Source organism: Myxocyprinus asiaticus, chromosome 10, assembly GCF_019703515.2.
Source record: "Myxocyprinus asiaticus isolate MX2 ecotype Aquarium Trade chromosome 10, UBuf_Myxa_2, whole genome shotgun sequence".
In the NCBI taxonomy this organism is placed as follows: Eukaryota; Metazoa; Chordata; class Actinopteri; order Cypriniformes; family Catostomidae; genus Myxocyprinus; species Myxocyprinus asiaticus.
Window position 1 is genome coordinate 28,069,342 of NC_059353.1, and position 17,151 is coordinate 28,086,492.

The 17,151-nt window shown below is 38.1% G+C and overlaps 1 pseudogene; it reads right to left on the reverse strand.

Annotated features, from left to right (window-relative positions):
• Positions 1 to 165: 165 nt before the first annotated feature.
• LOC127447154 (TBCC domain-containing protein 1-like) lies at positions 166 to 13,024 on the reverse strand (annotated as a pseudogene).
• Positions 13,025 to 17,151: the final 4,127 nt, after the last annotated feature.

Sequence of the window (17,151 nt, forward strand, 5' to 3'; positions counted from 1 at the left end):
CACAATACAAGCTCAATTGACCTTCAATTACAATTGTGATAAATGAACACCAAGCTATAACAGACATCTTTCTTTGCTTATTATTTGATCAGACTGTCATGACTTTTGAACACAAAATTTTACTAAAAATGAACAATACCTGTATTTATTTTCAAGATAGCCACTACCTGAATATAACATGATACACAGAATGGTCATGTGACTATGCAAAATACTAATCATTCTTTATCATTGCATACTTTCACATGCCACTTTTTAAAAGGTCTTAGGCAGTATTCTGTGTATAATGTGCAATATGCAGTATGATAACACACAAATTTTAAAGAAAATTGGAAACAGACATTTAGGCATGTTTAGGAAACTTTCCAGATTAACTTTTCATGAGGTCCAAATTTACAAAAAGCATTTTTTTACTGTTCAGCTAAAACCATACATTATTTATTGTTTGTCTATATTCAAGTCACAGAACAGTATATCAAATATATACACTTATTTATCAAATGTTGTTGGTCCAAACATTTAAAATATTCACATTAGACATGTATATATCCAAGATACATTTTAAGTGACAGCATTGTTGGCATCTATATTGTGAGGATATAGCAATAGTGCAATTACAGTGTAGGGCATTATGAACAAACAGATGGTAAACAAGAAAAATAAACATTCACATTCATACTGGCCTTCAGATATCAAGAAACATTAGCTGCAAACTCTTCTGTGAGCATGTGTAAATTATGTACAGTACCAAGTACAACTTAGCACAACATATCAACATATAATCAGTTCATGAACATACAGTATCTCATGTATCTCATCCCTGTTCCCTCAAAATTCAAATGATGGGAAAAATGGTTCCCTTACATAGTTTAATTAAATAATAATGCTTATGGTGATATTTTCTTGCATATCAACCTAAGTCCAGCATAGATTTCTCTAAGAGACAAATAGAAGGCAAATATCCCTTTCAAAATCAGATCATACAGCATTGTGTCTATTCAGTCACAGCCTGATTGCTTTGCATCAAAGAGTTTGACCATCTTTTGATCCCCAACAACACTAATGTTTGTGAATCCATTTCTGGAGAGAAAGAGGGCAACAGTGGCTAAACCTGGCTAAAATTTTTATTGTTCTAGCAGTTCTATAAGCAAACAGATGGTGCCCATCCCATTGGCTGCTCAGGCGGTTGATCTTTCAGTGGGTGCAGTCCAGAATTGGAGGTGTGGCTGGAAGGCCAGTGGTCCACGGAGGAGGAGTTGAGGTTAGGAGGGAGGAGGCAGTCCAGCTCTTGTCTTTGTCCCGTCTCCAGCAACCACTCATGAAACTTCTGCTCCACTAGTTCCTGAAACTGCCGTCTCTGAACCCTAAAGACAAACACAGACACAATATATCAATACAGTAGGTCTTAAATGGCACAGGCTTATTTCCCATGTGTTAAGGTTGGTTTTGAACTACAGTGGGGTTAAATTAAAATTTCACCATTCTATTGGATCGTTATTGGCCAATAACAGTGTAAAAATATTGGTGATCAGTATCGGCCTCAAATTTCCTGATCGATGCACCACTATTAATAATCCTAAACTTATTTTGGACTAGGCTTCCTCTTTGCTAGACAAATCTGTTTTAACATTCATAACACATTTCATCTCTCATAAATGTTGATTATTTCCCTTGATATCATCATTGCAATTCATTTAGATCAATAGAATTTACATTAAATACTTATTTTGTCAGGGGCATCTGCATGTCATAATCTTTTTGAAGACTAAACATCCCAAAATAAGCTGATAACCGTTTTTGAATTACTTATTGCTATTTTATACATCAGTAAATCAATACGGTTCCTAAACAGTCAACCTTACTTTGGCCCTCAAATTTAGATTTTTTTTTTTACACCAAAATCAAGCAACTGACATGTCTGTGATTGTTAAGTGCAAAAAAACAAAAAAAAAACCTTTTAACTTAACACATATTTATTTTTTTTATTTTTTTTACACAACCTGTGTAGACTTCAGTGAAATGCTGTAGACATGTTACACGATTATTTATTCATGGCAGCTGTAATTGTAATCCATTCAATACATTTTTCAGTCCTACTGAAATGTACATTCATAACTGCAACTAGCAGTTCCTAAATGGCACTGCAACAATGAATACTATACATGCACAGCTAGGGCTGTCATGATTATGAAATTTGGCTGACAATTAATTGTCAAATAAATAATTGCGATTATAACGAATAATTGTCTGTTTTAGGGCTTTCAAAAATTATGAGAATAATTGTCTGTTTTAGGGCTTTCACGATTATGAGAATAATTGTCTGTTTTAGGGCTCTCACGATTATGACAAATAATTGTCTGTTTTAGGGCTTTCACGATTATGATGATTAATTGTCATACAAATTCTCATGCTTTTGTCATGGGTGTATATGCGCTTCATAAACCGTAAGAAGTCATTTATAACTTCTACATATTTCAAATTTAACTTTTACATGATTTCCTTTAAGGCTTTAAAAACTTATGAATGACATTAAAATTAATATTTTAAATATCAATATATTTCAAAATACTCTAAATATCTGTCTCTCTTTTTGGTCAACTTTAATCTTGGTCCATTTTTCATTTACACTGTTTTTGTTGGAAACCAGCCGACCTAAATAGCTATAATATTATATTGTGTAATATTGTATTATATAAAATTAATGTATGCAATAGTAAAACATTTCTATCCAAAATTCTTCACTTTCACACATTACTTTAGGGCTCTAGGATTAAACGAGCCCTTAATTCACATCAAAAAAGACCTCTGAGATTCTGTGTTTCTTCATTCTATCATCGTTGGCGTGACACAGGGCTCCTCTGTGTCTCTGCATGTCATTAACACTGCGTGTATGAACCCACAACGACAAATAACATTTGCCATTACACAAACGTTAAATTAAAGTGAAACCGGAGCGCCATGCATTTGCAAAAATGCATGTTTATATTTTCACGGGAGACTGGTGCAGCCTCTACAGATGGCGTGTGCGTCACAGCGCTTCAAGTCTGGCTCAAAAGTGGTTAATCTTCACACGCTCTTCAGAATCAGGAGCTGCACTTACTCAGTGCGGTCTGCGGTGTGCCTCAGTGCGACGGTCAGAGTTTCCACCATCGTAAAAGCCTTTATAATAATATTACTCCAAAAAAAAAAAAAAAAAGCATAATAAAGAAATAATCAAACAAATAACACATAGAATATTTGCATTAGCACTTTTGTATTAAAAATCACTGAATATATGAATAAAACAAAATAAGTCCTTTTAATACCTAATCAACACTACAAGTGACCAACGCAACACAACATGATGCAACAAAGCTATAATGCTCCCATTAAAATGCACAATGTCTGTTTCAGTTTGTGGCCAAATGTGTCCTGAATTTTCAATTCTGTGAATAACTAAACTTTATATCCAAGTGTAAGCACGACTGTGAACTTATAAGTGACTAAAGACGGAAATGTGGGCTTATTTGTTTAAGTGCGCATCCTTCACGGTCTTCTGCCATTCCTGTACGGCCTTCTCTCGGCTCTCTATTGCCTTCTGATAGTCTGCTGGCAGGCCCTAAGGAATCTCACAGTTATCCCCCTCCATCTGGAAGGGTATCACCAGTGGATAAAACTCAGAAGGGGGCTGGATGCGGTAGCAGCCCATGTCCGGAGTGGAAACCTCTGCCCCAAACAGCAGCGGCTGGTCCCATAAATTGGGAACCATGGCCAGACCCACTGTAGCCATATGGTCCTCTAGTGTGGGGTAATGTGTGTGGAAGGGCCCCAGAGTGAGAGACACGTTGCCTGGAAGAAGAAGGGGTCGAGTAGGGGTGAGGGCGTGGATTGTGCAGTTAAAAGAGGCGCCCACTGTCAGATGTCTGGTGGCACACACCACACGAACATTCTCACAGCTCTGAATGAGGAGGCTGGTCCCCACTGGGCCGAGCACCACTGTGCTGTTCCTGCACTTATCTAAGGTCACAGACCTGCAAGATAAGCATATACAGGTGCATCTCAATAAATTAGAATGTCGTGGAAAAGTTCATTTATTTCAGTAATTCAACTCAAATTGTGAAACTCGTGTATTAAATAAATTCAATGCACACAGACTGAAGTAGTTTAAGTCTTTGGTTCTTTTAATTGTGATGATTTTGGCTCACATTTAACAAAAACCCACCAATTCACTATCTCAAAAAATTAGAATATGGTGACATGCCAATCAGCTAATCAACTCAAAACACCTGCAAAGGTTTCCTGAGCCTTCAAAATGGTCTCTCAGTTTGGTTCACTAGGCTACACAATCATGGGGAAGACTGCTGATCTGACAGTTGTCCAGAAGACAATCACTGACACCCTTCACAAGGAGGGTAAGCCACAAACATTCATTGCCAAAGAAGCTGGCTGTTCACAGAGTGCTGTATCCAAGCATGTTAACAGAAAGTTGAGTGGAAGGAAAAAGTGTGGAAGAAAAAGATGCACAACCAACCAAGAGAACCGCAGCCTTATGATTGTCAAGCAAAATCGATTCAAGAATTTGGGTGAACTTCACAAGGAATGGACTGAGGCTGGGGTCAAGGCATCAAGAGCCACCACACACAGACACTACAGTTGTCGTATTCCTCTTGTTAAGCCACTCCTGAACCACAGACAACGTCAGAGGCATCTTACCTGGGCTAAGGAGAAGAAGAACTGGACTGTTGCCCAGTGTTCCAAAGTCCTCTTTTCAGATGAGAGCAAGTTTTGTATTTCATTTGGAAACCAAGGTCCTAGAGTCTGGAGGAAGGGTGGAGAAGTTCATAGCCCAAGTTGCTTGAAGTCCAGTGTTAAGTTTCCACAGTCTGTGATGATTTGAGGTGCAATGTCATCTGCTGGTGTTGGTCCATTGTGTTTTTTGAAAACCAAAGTCACTGCACCCGTTTACCAAGAAATTTTGGAGCACTTCATGCTTCCTTCTGCTGACCAGCTTTTTAAAGATGCTGATTTCATTTTCCAGTAGGATTTGGCACCTGCCCACACTGCCAAAAGCACCAAAAGTTGGTTAAATGACCATGGTGTTGGTGTGCTTGACTGGCCAGCAAACTCACCAGACCTGAACCCCATAGAGAATCTATGGGGTATTGTCAAGAGGAAAATGAGAAACAAGAGACCAAAAAATGCAGATGAGCTGAAGGCCACTGTCAAAGAAACCTGGGCTTCCATACCACCTCAGCAGTGCCACAAACTGATCACCTCCATGCCACGCCGAATTGAGGCAGTAATTAAAGCAAAAGGAGCCCCTACCAAGTATTGAGTACATATACAGTAAATGAACATACTTTCCAGAAGGCCAACAATTCACTAAAAATGTTTTTTTTTATTGGTCTTATGATGTATTCTAATTTTTTGAGATAGTGAATTGGTGGGTTTTTGTTAAATGTGAGCCAAAATCATCACAATTAAAAGAACCAAAGACTTAAACTACTTCAGTCTGTGTGCATTGAATTTATTTAATACACGAGTTTCACAATTTGAGTTGAATTACTGAAATAAATGAACTTTTCCACGACATTCTAATTTATTGAGATGCACCTGTAGTTTTTGCATGGATGTTGACACAGTACACAAAAATAAATAAATACACAGAGCACAGACTATGGCCAGCATTCCTTTTACTGATCTGTCATTCATACTCCTGGTAAGGCAAGTTGTCATTACCCACAGCAACTTAAAGTATTTTTTTAGAACTAAGGATTGGCAACTAGTCACCCAACCACCAGCTATCACGACTAGTCTCCTAACTACCGTAAACTGTTTGTTCTTTAGCATTTACTTTAGCTTTAAAGGGGTCATGACATGCCTTTTTTTTTTTTTCATTATTATTAATTTAACATGTTTCTTGAGGTTCACTTATAATGTTAGTAAAGTTTTTTTTGCACAAAAAAAAAGTCATTTATTTGTAAAACATAATCACTCAGTTTTGGTGCTGTTTCTTCTTTAAGACTTGACAGTTCATGCCCACTGTTATGACTCTCTGCTCTTTACTGACCTGCACTCTCTCCTTGCCGTCTCACTGCTCACCACTTACTGATTAAAGGTAAATTAGGCTTTGGTGTGTTATTGTGGAGGTGGTCTGATGCAAATGTCTACCAGAGTGTGACATCACAACGTGGAGGAAGAATGAGTCGTTTTGGCAGCATGGTTTCAACAAATGCTCTTTTCGCAGTGTGGAGGAAGTTTTGAGTTCTGAAACTTACAGTAGGTTTTTAATAGTACAATGACCTCTTAAATGTAAAAATATTAAGGAAAATTTTATTCCACATGTCATGACCCCTTTAATATTTAAGAAATGTGTTAATGTTGAGAAAATGATTCTTATAACTTCTATTACAATTATTATGAATTTAACAGTATATTCATAATTCATGGTCTACATCACATTTCGAAAGGAACACACATGGGTGACAAAAATGCTGACAAAAAGTATTTGGAAACTTTTGAAAACTGAAGTCACACTTACAATTATCAGTGTATCATTACATTAGATAAAAAATATCAAACCAAGTTTTCTTAGATCTAACTTTTTCTGAGTCATTCACTTTTAAGCAGCTGGTTTTAAGGTAATTTGTGGCTCAGTGGATGAAATCAGTACCCCTCAAGTTCACACAAGTGACCTAGCAGAGTGTGCACTCTGTTGTTCATCACATTGCATTTTATATATATATATATATATATATATATATATATATATATATATATATATATATATATATATTTATTTTATTTTTAAACCTAACAAACTTTCTGTGAAATATTTTGCTTGAAAAATGTGTTTCTGCAATATTTCATTCATATAAATACCACTTGGTCTGATATTTTGTTATGAAATGTAATTCATAAATTTTACAGTGTGGCTAAAGTGTCCACATAATTTTGGGGATAGGTATATTGCCAAGAAACACATCTGTTTATTCAACTTGCGCCTGTTTTTGCACTAATTTGTACAGAACAGGAAAAAAAAAGAAAAAGACAGCGGTTCAGGAAACGTGGGAGATGTTTTAATTTTCTAAATATTTTTTTGCTCCTGCTTTCCAATGCATTGCTCTCCACTTGCACTCTGTCTGTATTTCACTGCCTTTTGCTCATTGTGTCTCTCTCGCTTGTCGGGACAGTGGACACACCAGAAGACTCATCGGCCAGATTTCAAACAGGTTTGAAATCCATCGCAGCGTCTGTCGTAGTGATTTGAAGAGATGCGCACACTAGAGCTGCACAGTATACCGGTGCAACGATAGTATCACGATACTAAAGATTCAAAATACTGCCAGTGCCACAGTATTTTTTAAATGGTAGTACTGTTAATACGGTAAGTTATGTTGTATGTACGGTAGTAAATATTACTTTCGCTAAAACCTTAATTTTAATCAGACCTATGTCTGCAATAACATTAAAAATTTTGTCTTTTTCGGAGTCATGTGACGCCATGCAAGAAGCAGACATGTGAGCGACGAGCTCTACGCACTCTGCAAAAATTTTTATTATTTTCATGTTATAATCTGGTGAAATTTGATACACCCAGTTACGCATTTGTTCTCTGAGGCAAAACATGGCAAAGAAGTCAAAATCCTCGGGCTCTGGAGACATTAAAAGACACTTACGTGTTCAGGATGAAAGCCCCGACAGGCCTACAGACCGGGGACTCAATTTGGATGGCACGGCGGGAGAGGTGATCCAGCGTCAGTTATCCAACATGTCGGTGATGTTGACGAAGGTTCTTGCTGACTTGGAGGATCTCGCTGTAATACGTCGATTGATTACGGCGATGGAAATAAAATTCTCTGAGGTAGTTACAAGAGTGACTGATGTTGAGAGACGAATCGATTTTCTGGAATCTTTGGAGAGGGAATTAACCGCTAATCCGCCCGCGACCAAAGTTGATTTGGAACATCTCCTTGAAAAGCTGGAAGATTTTGAGAATAGAAGCCGCAGGAATAACATTCGAATTGTTGGAATTCTTGAGCATGAGGAGGGCAGAGATAAGGTGAAATTCCTAGACGAGCTTTTCCAGAGTCTGCTCGACATAACAGGCCATAAACTGGAAATCGAGCGAGCTCACAGAGTCCCAGCTCACAGATTTGCTGAGGGAGACAGGCCCCGATCGATTCTGGCCAGATTTTTGAGATCATCCGATAAATATCTTGTGTTGCACCAGGCGAGGAGCAAAGGGAAGCTTTCTTGGAAGAACCATGATATTTTCTTGTTCCCGGACTTTGCGAGTTCGACAAGAGAGAAACGCGATCGGTTCAAGGAATGTAAGAAACACTTACATCAGCAAAAGATCACTTTTGCTCTGATGTTTCCGGCCAAACTGAGAATAGAAATGAAGGTCTGTCGCAAAGTATCTACATGTCCCAATCAGGCATTATCTTTTAATGAATCAGTGGGTAAGTAAACCATTGGGTGTTTCTCATGTGAGTGGGTCGACTCGCTGTACTTACTCTGGCTTTTTGTGTTGGCTCCACCAAGCGGCTGGAGCTTGTTTTGTGAATAACACTTTTCCTTAAAGAAACTTTTGCATTGACGAAAGATTACTTTTGCATTGAAGTTCCCGGCCAGTTTGAGAGTGGACACTACAGATGACCGCAAAATATCTACATGCTCACACAAAGGATGTCTTTTATAAAGTTGACGGATTAATCTGTTCGTTCTTCGTGCTTATTCCTCCTGCTGGCTGGAGTTTGTTTTGTTGAGTATTTTTACTGGACATTGGAATGATTACGTCATCCTTTGAACTCATAACAGCCAGCTCACTGAACATATCTGAATGTTTTATATCAGCTGGAATTTGTTTTGTGGAAGATCACACCTTTGAGACAGTTCTGTGAATGAATCTACACATTCTTTGTGTTCATTCTTCCTACTGGCTGGGGTTTATTTACAAAGTATTTTCTGTTATGTCATTTTGCCTCACAAATTTGTGAGGCAAAATTGAGCAATCCGATGGCAAAGTTGTCATGCGTTCATGGACCTTTTGAGTTTAGAGGGATTGTCGCCGGTTGCCGCTTTTGTGCGCGGGGTTAATGCACACGTTTTTCTTTTTTCTGTTTGTTTTGTTCGGGGGGAAGTTCGATGTTCGATTGTTTCAGTAATGGGGAATGTGGTCTGTATAATTTTCTTTTTGACACACAATTTATTTTTTCTACTATATCAAAATTTCAAATGTTAATATGAGTATACTATCTCTCTCCACATGGAATGTAAATGGGTTGGGGCTCCGCATAAAAAGAAGGAAGGTTATTACTTTTCTTAAACGTAAGTAATATGATATAGTGTTTCTTCAAGAAACACATCTCTCCCCGCAGGAAGCTGAAAAATTTGGGAAGATGTTTCCACGTGACAAGATGCACGGGTTGATGGTCTCAGACGAGGAGGCAACTGAAATTTGTCCTCCACCACCCGAATTGAGGTAAGTCACTACACCACCACGAGGTCTTAGAGCGCACTGGGAATTGGGCATTCCAAATTGGGGAGAAAAAGGGGAGAAAATCAAAAGAAAAAAAGAAATCAAACTAAGAATGTATTAGGTAACAAGTTAGTTCAGTTGAGCCTTCTCCCAGTTCATCCATCAGTTATTTTCACCACATCTGGAGCAATAAGTGGAATTTCTAAGAATCACTATGACAAACTGTGTTAAGAATTGACACTATCGTGTGGTATTGCGATACTACTTGGTACTACTTGGTATTCTGATACTTTAGTTGATATAGTATCGAAAGATATGATTATGGTATCGTGACAACCCTAGCACACACTACAAGACTGTCGGCAACAGGCACGCACTGCGATCTGAGACTTCTAGTCCCAAACCAGTTGGCGTCTCAAAACATCAAAGCCAACGTGCTCGAGTCGTGTAGTGTGCACAAGGCAAACAGACTAATTATAACAGCCTTCTTTAAGTCTGATTAGTCACGGAGACAGCTCATTGACTAGTCAATTTTTTAAATGTGTAGTTTCTTCCCCGAACAAAATAGGGCTGAGTGTCGTTCTCAATGGCACAATGTTGATAGCTCATGGCTTGCTTCTTAAGAGCCTCAATTCAGAAACTTAACAGCCCAGAGTTTAACTACTTAACCACATTTTTTTTTACTTTATTATACTTTGCTCATCCCTATGAATACACTGAAGTGATTCCTCACCGCAAAGGGGAGAGAAGGAAGATAAAAGCCTCACTGCATCGTTGCAGTTTGACATTGGCATCATTTAGCTTTTCAGAGTCCTTGGCCAACGTCTGTTTGCAAACCTGCGACATGAGCACCAGTCGACTTCCTGGAGGAGCCATGTGGTGTTTCTGAGTATTCTGGCTCTCTTCAAGGTGCCCTCCACTACAAATGGAAATTTGAAGGATTAGACTTAAACACACCATTGATTGGGTTAACGATCAATCAATTAAAGCAAAGCTAGGAAAATATGTTTTGCATTTCTTATTTTTTCCACTTAATATATTGTTGCACCAAAATAATTTAGGTTTTTCATGAACATTTCCCACTCTTACTCTTACTCTTAGAATTAAACTGGTCAATTTTGCTTCTGTGCCTTTAAGACTTCTATGTAAGTGCCCTTTTCACATTTGAAATCAGTGACATGTAAATGTGGCCACTATGTGTGTTATGTGTTCATGTCTTTGTTCTGATACAGTGTGTTTACATAGTACATTCAACTCTTTTATTTAAAGGTGATTTTAAACCATTCACAAATATTTGTAAAACTTTTTTAATTTGTCTTCTACTAGAAACTAATTTCATCTGGTGTACCTTGCAGGGCCCAAGCCACTTTCTTTCCTGACTGTGGACAAGTGGAAATGCCAAAGGGATTGAGGCAGAGGGCCTGCCGCAGAAACCCCTGAAACTGCTGCAGAGAGTAGGTGTGACTGAGTTTGGAGAATCCAGCCTGGGTCTGCAGCGGTGCACAGCTGAGAAGCTTGTGGATGGGGTGCACGGTGCGGCCATGGCTCACGGATCCTTCCAGCAGCAGGCTGAGGTACTTCAGGGTCTCTGGAGTGAGCTGGCTGTCACGCAGTATCTGTCCTGAACTGCTGAGCTGCCCTGGCTCCACTAGTAACTCCAAGAGCTCGGTCAGGTGCGTCTGAATGAATGTGAGATGAGCCTGGCCGTCCCAGTTCTGGTAGAACACAATGAATGAATAAATAAACCTTATTACGCAAATCAGGTGGAATTAAGTCAATTTATTGAAGAAGCCGCTATATACCAAAAAAATAAAATAAAAAAAAATAAAAAAAAAACATTTCCTACAGAATATTTGCCTGATATATACCAGGCAAATGGGCCTGAATGTAAAAAATGTAAGCTATAAATTACATTTTATTATTTAAACAAGTATTTAAATGTGGCATTATTTGTGTTAAAAACATTTTTTAATGATTTAATTAAATGAAATTCCTGTGTCTGGACACGATGATTCTCATTACTGTAATTCAGTAATTAATGTGCACTATTTTTGGAAAAAAAAAAACTGCAAAAATCTTAAAGATCCTAAAAATATGCTTTATTTTCTTAGTTTCTTATTTATTTTGAGATGAAATATGACCTGGACATGTTTTTGAGAGCACACCTTATTTTGGGAGCTTATTTTGGTTTCTCAGAGGAGGAAGAGGGAGATCGTGATCGGGGACTTGGCCACTCTTCCCCGATCAGTGAGGTGCGAAGAGAGATTCGGTTCATTTGCTGAAGATAAAGGAACAGCAGGAACTGCAGCGTGTCTACTGACAGCTAAAACAAGACAAGCAGAAAACAGCCCAAAAGAAAAAGATTAGTACTTAGTTATAAAATCTACAGGAAGATCTCCAGGTTTTATACAGATCTTATCTATCAGTCAACATGCAACAAGAACAACCAATCATGAACGTACTGTCTATCAGCACTTCTTACCTTACCACGCTGCCTGTCAATGTCCCTAGGAGTGTGGCACTGAGACAGAGCGTCTGCACACTCCAATCTCTCCTCTATAGAATGAGGCATCAAAAGATCAAAGGTTTCAAAATACAGCCAGGCAAGTTCCTCTGCCAGCTGCAGTTTGCCACAGGTGATGTGTCGCCACATGTGCCAGCCGAGCCTGGGGAAGCAGCCGTCCCGGGTCCGGACATAACAGGCCATCTTGCGCAGATAATGCATGCCGAATTTGCTTGGGGGTGCAGCTGGAAGCACCCCGATCAGAAAGGGCTCCAGACGTGGCCATACCCATGCTGTGTATTTGTCCATTTCTATGGGAAAAAAAGAGATGTTGAGAAAATTATTAATATAAGTGTGGTGCATTTTTAATGTGGCTGTGATATTGTACTTGGGTTTGGCATGCATGTGAAAGGGAATAATGAATTTAATGGTATTGATAGTATCAATCCGAATGGTGAGTCTGGTTAGAGATGGTCAGAGATATTTAGAGATATTAGGAACAGGTTTTAAGACTCGTCAGATATGGTTAGTGATAGTAACAGACTAAATGGTTAGACTAGTTAGAGATGGTAACACTTTGGGTCACATCTATAACAGTCTGTCTCAATGACGACCACAGCATACCAGAATAAGTATCACGCAGCTGTTCAACAAACTCTATATCAAGTTCATCACATTTCTTTCAAAACAACACCTACAAAATGATTATGAGTCAACCTCATCTCTCCTTACCAGAACACTCAAATTATTGCGACTGCAACAGGTGGTCACCTTTGATTCATGTGTTAAAATATATACATAAATAAAATATACATTTAAACTGAAAATGCTTTGAGATGCTGTCTAGACTGCGCGCGCGACCCCATCTAAACGGTCGCGCGCTTCTCTATCACTCAAAACTTCATTATTTCCACCTTTTCATTAAGTCCACTTTTGTTAAAGGACCAGAGAATCCCCCCAAAAACTTCGAATAATAAATGTGTTAAAGCCTACAGCACATGTGACGTCTCTGTATCAATATTATCAATGATAAAACTACACAGCTGTTCATGGGCGATTGCCATGTTTTACGTCACAATGTGACGTTCTTCTTCGGTGGGTTTAATGGTGGGTTGCAAACCAGCTTTTTAGGTGCTTACCGCCGCCTCCTGTGCTGAAGTGTGAAGAGACTTCAGCGTAGGCTTGAATGACTTCTTATATCCTGTTTTTAAGTCCACTGTTTCTTATTAATTCAATAACTGCCTTTATAATTTTTCCATTGACTTGTCTTATATTTAAAATTCTTGTAATTGTGAATTTATTACATCCTGCAGTCAGCATTTCTCTATGTACTCCAACGTGTGCTGGTATCCACACAAAATGAACTACAGTTCCCACCTGCTTTAATCTATACAGTATGATCATTATTTCTGTAATGAAGTCACATCGACTTGACTGATATGTTTGAAGGCTGAGACGTGATGCCATAGAATCTAAACATATCACAAGTTTATTCGGCATCACTTCCTCTACCCAACTAAGTGCCATCTGAATTGCTACCCTTTCTGCAGTGTACACTGATTTCTCATCCATTAATCTCCCATAAATGCTCCTGTTCGTCCTGTCTTTGGGTTTTTTGAGCCATCAGTGTACACCAGAAGAAATGCATAATGGACAGTTCTAAAATATTCTATTGTGTAACTCTTAATTTCACTTCCACTCTCCCCTTTTTGAATACTATCATGTATTTGTAGGTCACTTTCAAGTTTACTGAATAACCAAGGAGGCATTGGGTGTATTGTAACTATTGGTGCAAATATTTTGTTATGTAGTGACATTTCCACAGCCCATTCCTTTGCCTTCCATGCAAATCCTGATCCAAAAAGGTTAGTTGTTTCCCAACTTTCTTGAAGTACAGACTTTGCAAGATGATCTATTTTATGATCCTTCAAATTGACCCAATAAGCCATAGCTAATTTTTTCCATCTTAAATCTAACGGTGTCTCTCCCAGCTCCACCTGCATTGCTGCAATTTGTGTTGTTTTAACAGCACCTGTAATACATCTTAATGCTTGAGCTTGTATAGCATCTAGTCTCTTAAGCACCGTTGAGGATGCAGATCCATATACTAGTGCCACCAGTACCTCTTTCGTTGCTAAGGCCTTCTTTACCTCTGTCTCCAGCTTTATAAGTGCATCCAAAGTAGATCGGCCAGGACGAAATCCATATTGATTGGATGCTGTTAAGCCTCTGCACTCCAATAAACAATATAGTCGGTTTACTATAATTTTTTCAATCAGTTTGCATAGGTTAGAAGTGTGGGCAATCAGTCTATAATTCTGTGCTACTGCAGGCTCTTTCCCTGGTTTGGTAATAGGAATTATAACAGCTTGTTTCCAGGTCCTAGGCAACCACACTTTATTAAAAACTTCCAGTACTGCTTTAAGCACCACTTCATCTACATGTTTAAGCATGATATAACAAACCCTATCTTTTCCAGGGGCAGTGTTTAACCCGTATAAGTTCTCTTTTTAGTTCCCACATTTCAAAAGTGGCATCTAAAGTTGTCTGACCACTTGATTTTTGATTATATAACTCTTGATGCTCCTCTAAAATTTCCTTCCTTTTTTCCAAACACTTTATCTAAATTATTTGAACTGTGTGCCCTTTGAAATGTGCAGACTAATAGTTCTGCTTTTTCTTCTTCAGTTACTGCCACTCTCCCTTCTCCTGTTAATACTGGGATATTGATAGATTGGTAAACTCCAATTATCCTCTTTAAAACACTCCATAATTTTCCTAGCTGTGTCTCCCTTCCTATTGTAGAGCAAAATGTTTGCCAATATTTCCTTTTAGCTTGTTTAATAACCTTCCTGGCCTGTGCTCTTTTCCTTTGAAAAAATTAGTAGGGTTACTAGTATTAATGTTCTCCTAAACACCCTGGGTGCCTCATTTCTGTTTAGAACATTCATCATTCCACCAAGGATCCACCTTCCTCCTAACCTTGCCCTTTGATTTGGGGAATGGACTCTTCCGCTGCACTTATTATTATTGAACCTAATCTATCTGCATATAGGCCTATATCTATCTCATCATCCACATTAAAATCTTTCACTCTCTCAGTACAAATTTTGTTCAATTTTATCCAGTCAGCTTTATCAAATCTCCATTTATGTTGTATCGCTGTGCATCTCCTATACATTTCCATTCATATAGAGCATATTATTGGGTAGTGATCACTCCCTATTTTTGACTGATCTAGAACTTCCCACTGACACTTTGATGCCAATAACCCTGCTACTAAAGTGAGATCCAAGCAAGACAATGTCCTTTTCTGCACATCGCGGCACCGTTTTGCGGCCTTCTTCAGCCAGTTGCGGCTCGTTTCAGCTTATCACCACCCGTTTGGCCCCATTTCGTGGCCGGCCCACTGGGAAAAGTCCCGGTTCTCCCAATGGCCAATCCGCCCCTGGTCCCAATGGTTCTGCCAGGACTGATTTGCTCTTTATTATCGCTTTAAACTCTAATCTACTATATGGAATTTGTATATCAACTTCACCTCTCTCCATTGAATCTTTAGCCAATTTATCTGCTGTTTCATTCCTAACTACTACATGAGCTGGTGTGAGTCTACAGCACCCCTTTATTACGTGAAAATTCTCGTGAGGTGTTTTTTCTGTCACTCTAAATGTTCTTTTTTTTTTCAACACCCACGGAGTACTGTGGTCAGGCCAGCCTCCACTTGGAAAAAACATGGTCAAGCTAGCCCCCACGTTGTTTTTCAGTATGGGTATACACTATGCATTACGGTAAGAGCATGTAAGAGCTGATTTCAAAATAAAAGCAGCCTTCCGGCGAACATCATTTCACATTCGTAGTCAGTCTGTCAATAATGAATGAATGGAAAAAAATACATAAATTAATAAAAAATACATAAATAACTACATAAAACAAAATGAATAAATATATATAAAAAATATTTAAATAAAAAAAATGATGCCTGCAAACTTAATAATAAATAAATAATAAAGAATATATTTCCAAAGACCATCTGACTTTTAAGCACCAAAATGACAGACTGTCATTAAGAAACTTCCTGATTTCAAAGAACAATTTCACTTAAGAATGATAGTACACCACCTCACAGTGTCACTCACACAATATCAGGACTGTCTGATGTTGAATGTAAAAATTAAAGCCCTATAAAATTTGTAATGGCATTGTCATTTACAGTTAGATTATTTTCATACCTAGCCCCAAGTTGTTTGTTATACTCTAACAATTCTTTCTTATTACAGGGACACAGATAGGAGGTGGAGTATGTCAATATGATGCGTTACATGTGTCACAAAAGGAACAATGAGGAAACCTGCAACGTCCGAGTGGCAATAAAGAGTGATTATTTTGTACTGCTGTCTAGCAATCTTGAAATTTAGATTTTTGTGTTTTCAGCAGACACAATTGAATCACACTGAACTAGGTGCTGAGTGCATTTTTAAGAAATTATATTTATAATAAATAATTTCTATTTACATAGCACTTTTCAAAAGAGATGTAACAAAGAGTTTCACAACACAATAAAAACGAGATAAATAAAATAATAAATATAAAATAACTATTAATACTGAGCATCTCAAAAAATATCAATGACAATATAGTATAAAATAGTAAAAAAATAAAATAAAAGTAGGTGATAAAACAAATATATATGTATATACATAAAGGCACACACACACACACACATACACATACACATATATATCCATGCTTCAACACAGAGGGATTTAAGGGCACAAGCTGCAATTCCAGCTGTCTGCTCTGGCCTGTTCCAGGTCCTCGGCATCCATGTCCAGGCACTGTTCATGGAAGCACCTCTCACATGTGTCACACTGGAACTATAAAATGACAAGGTGGAAATATCAGGGTACTCTCACAAAATCATACCTGTCAGACTTTTTGAACAAATGTTGCCCACTATGTAACTTGATTACTGGTCTTCATATAAATTGTAATGAATATTAACAATGAATACAATTGGTTTACTGTCAATATGTTGGTTTATCTAAATACTCAGCATCACAATGTACAATATCTACTGTTTTTCCATCTCCAAATTCTATCAAACACTAAAATATAAGCACAAATAACAATAAATTAGTAACACCAACATCAGCTATTTATTGTTAAATACAGTGGTGAGCAAACT